Below are 6,926 nucleotides of genomic sequence, written 5' to 3' on the forward strand. Positions count from 1 at the left end.
CAAAATTTCGACGTTTGTGAAAATAGGTGCACTGTCTTGTTTTCATTTACATCAAATAATATACGGATATCTAGATATCTTTAACAAGTATAGGATAATTAATCTAATTGATTAGTTAATAATAAACTGATATCTTTGTATCCTCTGTTCCTTTTATTTGTCACGTGCTGTATTACATACAGGAAAGCGTTTGAAACCGAGGCCAGGTGCCAGGTCTCTCGAGGGTTATTGGTTGATAACAAATGGCATTATAAATTTCCGGTACTGTAGAATGTTTTCGAAGTTACACCTGTTTCTTGCACTCTTATTTATCGTTCTCCATGCAGTTCTATTTGCAGGTAAGACAATAACATGCAACCGACTGGCTGTCAACTCGCCAATTTTAGCTCACACAGCGCATGCTTTCAAATTGCGCAGGTTTCTTGAAGCCACTCATACTAAAACCTGTATCCAGCAACACCGTTGATTGGCGACTATTTCCGCGTACAAGCAGGAGAGAAGGAATGCGGATAAAAAAGACAGCAACCGGTCTGATGCAACATCTGGCGGATGCACAGACGGAGACGGAAGAGGCGGACAGGTTGCAAGCATTTTGACTAAACGATGCAACAGTCCAGAGATATTGAAAAGTTCTCTAGCTTCTTCGAAGTTCGAGGACATCGGAAAGTACGATTTAGCTCTTGTCAAGGTAGTTACTAGAGATGGAGACCGAACACCTCTTGCTGACATCCCTCTAGTAAGTATCATGTCATTTCGTTGTCTAAATGATTATCAAAATTTTCTTAATAAAGTAACATGGAAGAAATGTTAAGTACACAACTAACGTCAATTGGTTGTAACACAGCATCAACTTTTGTGTAAACACTTTCAGACTGTCTATTATTTTGAGCCTAAACTTCATGATAAATCCTCAGAATTAGATACTCATGCAACAACATAAATTTACGAGGGGACTTAATTAAATTAATTAACTAACAAATAATAACAAAAGAAAGTATAGTATATACAGTACCCCTTTTCCAGTTTGTATCTGACACTGATTCTAAAAGCAAGCTAGCGAGTGGTAAAATCGAGACCATGCGCATATTGTCTGAAGAGAAATAATAATGTTAATGTAATTTAATTATAGGTAGGTTTGGTTCTATCCACGTTCAAAAGTCAAATTTTTCTAAAAGGATATTAGAAGAGCACTAGTTGTACATTATGCATGCGTTCAATAAATATTTCAATTTTACATTACTAAAAAGTTTAGAATTTAGCATTATGAAATCTGCTTTTAAAACTTCAGGCATTACTTACGAAAGCCGATCATTGCGCGTTTATATGCCTACACAGCTACATACGTACCTATATATACATATATACTTATAAATTATTAAAATTTTTACACACATACACGTGTGTGAAACATCATCATATCCCATGCAGAAAATACCATGAGCTTTTGTCCCAATTTGCTCATGAGCTACGCCCCTTTCTCATGAGGAAATTGAGACAATCCTCATGAGAATTATGACTCATGAGCCGAAGTTCATGCGTACGAGATCATGAGATATGACCTTTCTCATGAGCCTCCTGATCTAGTCTCATCAAGTTCTTGATCTTTTATCATGACCCTCAAAAGATCATGCTCGTGAGACGGCCGCTCGCTGTCCAGACAATGTAGGTTATTTACGCATGCGTGCTAAGGGAAATAATCGGTGTGGCTGTGCAGAGTCGCGTATGGAGTGAATTCGTCGCTGTTTCCTCGGTAATTTACTGTCAACAGTTATATTTATTCAACAACTATAGTGATTCTCTAGCTAGTAAAGTTACTCTGTGATCTATCTGCGTTTGTGCTTGTTTCTAGACACTTTGTTCACAGCTCACCAAAGCTCGTGCTCATGGAAAACGGACTCTCCCGGATAGAAGAATCGAACCAGCGCTAACACAACTGAGAAAGTAACACACGCACGCGCTCGCACACACACACGCACACACACACACACACACACACACACACACGCACACACACACACCACACACACCACACACACACACACCACACACACACACACACACACACACACACACACACACACACACATACACACACACGTTTATGCTTTAATTAAGGAACGTTAATTTGCAGTGGTAACATGTTGAATCCTCTCTGAAGATACATTTGCTCTTTCACCTGTGTCTTTCTAGAAAGCAAACATCATTGAGACTGGAAGATGTCACATAGAGTTCCAGATGACTTGAAGGGTCTGTTTGATGCCAGCATATCTGTTGAGATAGATGTTCTCACATTCACAAGATTGGTTGTATAGGAAATGATCAATAGTCTTCATTGAAGTATGACATACTATTTAGGAGAAACAATTATGCAAGTTTACGAGAGGTGATTATCCATATGCTGAAATATTGTACATATTTCTGTCTATTGGAACCCAGCTTGAAGGATGATAAGTTTGAACATGAACTAACAGCATCAGTTGTTCATCCACTAAGAAATGTTGGTCTTTGTGTTCATGTTGAAGCAGCTATGCAAGACGATGTGATCATAAACTGGCCGAGACCTGTAGTTAGCGCAAAGGCTAGAATATCTTGAGCTACTTTCTGTGAATAAATTGCTTTGCAGGTGTGCATCAATACTTAATTGTAAGGGGAGACATGTAATTGTTGAAACTCTCAATGATATTGAAATAGATCTGTAATTATAGAGACCACGCTGCATGTGATCTTAATTGATACAAATATAACTAGAATGGAAAGTGTGTGTATCAATTTATAGTCAACCATATAACATAACTACATCAAGATTTTGCTGTACCGCTTTCTTCATTTGACGATCAGTTGGATCAAAGTAATTATACTAAAGGTAGATGTTGATATTGATATCAATCATTAAACCTTTTTCAAAATATTGGTACAGCAAATAGAAGTTTGTATGCAAAGTTTTACTTGTGAAACTACATATTTGTCAAAGTGGGGGTCAGATATGTCCACACTTTTCAACATTTCAAAATTCGAATGACTTGTATTGAGAGAAGACAACTTTCAATTGAATTTAAACTTAGTAGATATCTTACCTAATTCAAACCATCAATAGAAATATAACTAGAATGTAAAGAATGTGTATTTACAATATTCAATCATTTTCTATTATGCTATAGCTACATTCAGGTTTTGCTGTACACAGCCAGAGTTGAATCAAAATAATTGTCAGTAATATCAATACCAACCATTAAAACTTTCTCAAAACATTAATATAGTAAATAGAAGTTTGTATGCAAACTTTTACTTGTGAAACTACATATTTGCCAAAGTGGTGGTCAGATATGTCAACACTAGTTGACAGATTTCAGAAATTCGAATGACTGATATTGAGGGAAGACAACTGTCAATTGAATTCAAACATAGTAGATATCTTACCCAACTCAAACCATCGATAGAAATATAATTAGAATGTAAAGAATGTGTATTTACAATATTCAACCATTTCATATTATCCTATTGCTAGATACAAGTCTTACTGTACATTGTTACTCCACAGCCAGAGTTGAATTAAAATTATTGTAATATGTAGATTTTAATATCAATCATTAAAACTCTTTCAAAACATTGATATAGTAAATAGAAGTTTGTATGCAAAGTTTTCTTGTGAAACTACATATTTGCCAAAGTGGTGGTCAGATATGTCAACACTATTCGACAGACTTCAGAAATTCGAATGACTATTATTGAGGGGAGACAACTTTCAATTGAATTCAAACTTAGTAGATATCTTACCCAACTCAAACTATCGATAGAAATATAATTAGAATGTAAGGAATGTTTATTTACAATATTCAATCATTTTATATTATCCTATTGCTAGATACAAGTCTTACTGTACATTGTTACTCCACAGCCAGAGTTGAATTAAAATTATTGTAATATGTAGATTTTAATATCAATCATTAAAACTTTCTCAAAACATTGATATAGTAAATAGAAGTTTGTATGCAAAGTTTTTCTTGTGAAACTACACATTTGCCAAAGTTGTGGTCAGATATGTCAACACTAGTCGACAGACTTCAGAAATTCAAATGACTAGTATTAAGGGAAGACAACTTTCAATTGAATTCAAACATAGTAGATATCTTACCCAACTCAAACCATCGATAGAAATATAATTAGAATGTAAAGAATGTGTATTTACAATATTCAATCATTTTATATTATCCTATTGCTAGATACAAGTCTTACTGTACATTGTTACTTCACAGCCAGAGTTGAATCAAAATTATTGTAATATGTAGATTTTAATATCAATCATTAAAACTCTCTCAAAACATTGATATAGTAAATAGAAGTTTGTATGCAAAGTTTTTCTTGTGAAACTACATATTTGCCAAAGTTGTGGTCAGATATGTCAACACTAGTCGACAGACTACAGAAATTCGAATGACTAGTATTGAGGGAAGACAACTTTCAATTGAATTCAAACTTAGTAGATATCTTACCCAACTCAAACCATCGATAGAAATATAATTAGAATGTAAAGAATGTTTATTTACAATATTCAATCATTTTATATTATCCTATTGCTAGATACAGGTTTTACTGTACATTGTTACTCCACAGCCAGAGTTGAATTAAAATTATTGTAATATGTAGATTTTAATATCAATCATTAAAACTCTCTCAAAACATTGATATAGTAAATAGAAGTTTGTATGCAAAGTTTTTCTTGTGAAACTACATATTTGCCAAAGTTGTGGTCAGATATGTCAACACTAGTCGACAGACTTCAGAAATTCGAATGACTAATATTGATGAAAGACAACTTTCAATTGAATTCAAACTTAGTAGATATCTTACCCAACTCAAACCATCGATAGAAATATAATTAGAATGTAAGGAATGTTTATTTACAATATTCAACCATTTTATATTATCCTATTGCTAGATACAGGTTTTACTGTGCATTGTTACTCCACAGCCAGAGTTGAATTAAAATTATTGTAATATGTAGATTTTAATATCAATCATTAATACTCTCTCAAAACATTGATATAGTAAATAGAAGTTTGTATGCAAAGTTTTTCTTGTGAAACTACACATTTGCCAAAGTTGTGGTCAGATATGTCAACACTAGTCGACAGACTTTAGACATTCGAATGACTAGTACTGAGGGAAGACAACTTTCAATTGAATTCAAACATAGTAGATATCTTACCCAACTCAAACCATCGATAGAAATATAATTAGAATGTAAAGAATGTGTATTTACAATATTCAATCATTTTATATTATCCTATTGCTAGATACAAGTCTTACTGTACATTGTTACTCCACAGCCAGAGTTGAATCAAAATAATTGTAATATGTAGATTTTAATATCAATCATTAAAACTTTCTCAAAACATTGATATAGTAAATAGAAGTTTGTATGCAAAGTTTTTCTTGTGAAACTACATATTTGCCAAAGTACTGGTCAGATATGTCAACACTATTCGACAGACTTCAGAAATCCGAATGACTATTATTGAGGGGAGACAACTTTCAATTGAATTCAAACTTAGTAGATATCTTACCCAACTCAAACCATCGATAGAAATATAATTAGAATGTAAAGAATGTGTATTTACAATACTCAACCATTTTATATTATTCTATAGCTAGATACAAGTCTTACTGTACATTGTTACTCCACAGCCAGAGTTGAATCAAAATTATTGTAATATGTAGATTATAATATCAATCATTAAAACTCTCTCAAAACATTGATATAGTAAATAGAAGTTTGTATGCAAAGTTTTTCTTGTGAAACTACACATTTGCCAAAGTTGTGGTCAGATATGTCAACACTAGTCGACAGACTTCAGAAATTCGAATGACTAGTATTGAGGGAAGACAACTTTCAATTGAATTCAAACATAGTAGATATCTTCCCCAACTCAAACCATCGATAGAAATATAATTAGAATGTAAGGAATGTTTACTTACAATATTCAACCATTTTATATTATTCTATTGCTGGATACATGTTTTACTGTGCGTTGTTACTCCACAGCCAGAGTTGAATTAAAATTATTGTAATATGTAGATTTTAATATCAATCATTAAAACTCTCTCAAAACATTGATATAGTAAATAGAAGTTTGTATGCAAAGTTTTTCTTGTGAAACTACACATTTGCCAAAGTTGTTGTCAGATATGTCAACACTAGTCGACAGACTTCAGAAATTCGAATGACTAGTATTGAGGGAAGACAACTTTCAATTGAATTCAAACATAGTAGATATCTTACCCAACTCAAACCATCGATAGAAATATAATTAGAATGTAAAGAATGTTTATTTACAATATTCAACCATTTTATATTATCCTATTGCTAGATACAGGTTTTACTGTACATTGTTACTCCACAGCCAGAGTTGAATTAAAATTATTGTAATATGTAGATTTTAATATCAATCATTAAAACTTTCTCAAAACATTGATATAGTAAATAGAAGTTTGTATGCAAAGTTTTTCTTGTGAAACTACATATTTGCCAAAGTTGTTGTCAGATATGTCAACACTAGTCGACAGACTTCAGAAATTCGAATGACTATTATTGAGGAAAGACAACTTTCAATTGAATTCAAACTTAGTAGATATCTTACCCAACTCAAACCATTGATAGAAATATAATTAGAATGTAAGGAATGTTTATTTACAATATTCAACCATTTTATATTATCCTATTGCTAGATACAGGTTTTACTCTACATTGTTACTCCACAGCCAGAGTTGAATCAAAATTATTGTAATATGTAGATTTTAATATCAATCATTAAAACTCTCTCAAAACATTGATATAGTAAATAGAAGTTTGTATGCAAAGTTTTTCTTGTGAAACTACATATTTGCCAAAGTAGTGGTCAGATATGTCAACACTAGTCGACAGACTT

The 6,926-nt window shown here is 32.6% G+C and overlaps 1 long non-coding RNA gene across 1 annotated transcript; it reads left to right on the top strand.

Moving 5' to 3' along the window:
* Positions 1–1,688: 1,688 nt before the first annotated feature.
* LOC134182617 (uncharacterized) lies at positions 1,689–2,749 on the top strand. Its single transcript, XR_009970373.1, has 3 exons — positions 1,689–1,750; positions 1,850–1,941; positions 2,191–2,749. It is a non-coding gene; the product is annotated as an uncharacterized LOC134182617 (long non-coding RNA).
* The last annotated feature ends 4,177 nt before the right edge of the window (positions 2,750–6,926 follow it).

This window comes from Corticium candelabrum, chromosome 7 (genome assembly GCF_963422355.1).
Source record: "Corticium candelabrum chromosome 7, ooCorCand1.1, whole genome shotgun sequence".
NCBI lineage: Eukaryota > Metazoa > Porifera > Homoscleromorpha > Homosclerophorida > Plakinidae > Corticium > Corticium candelabrum.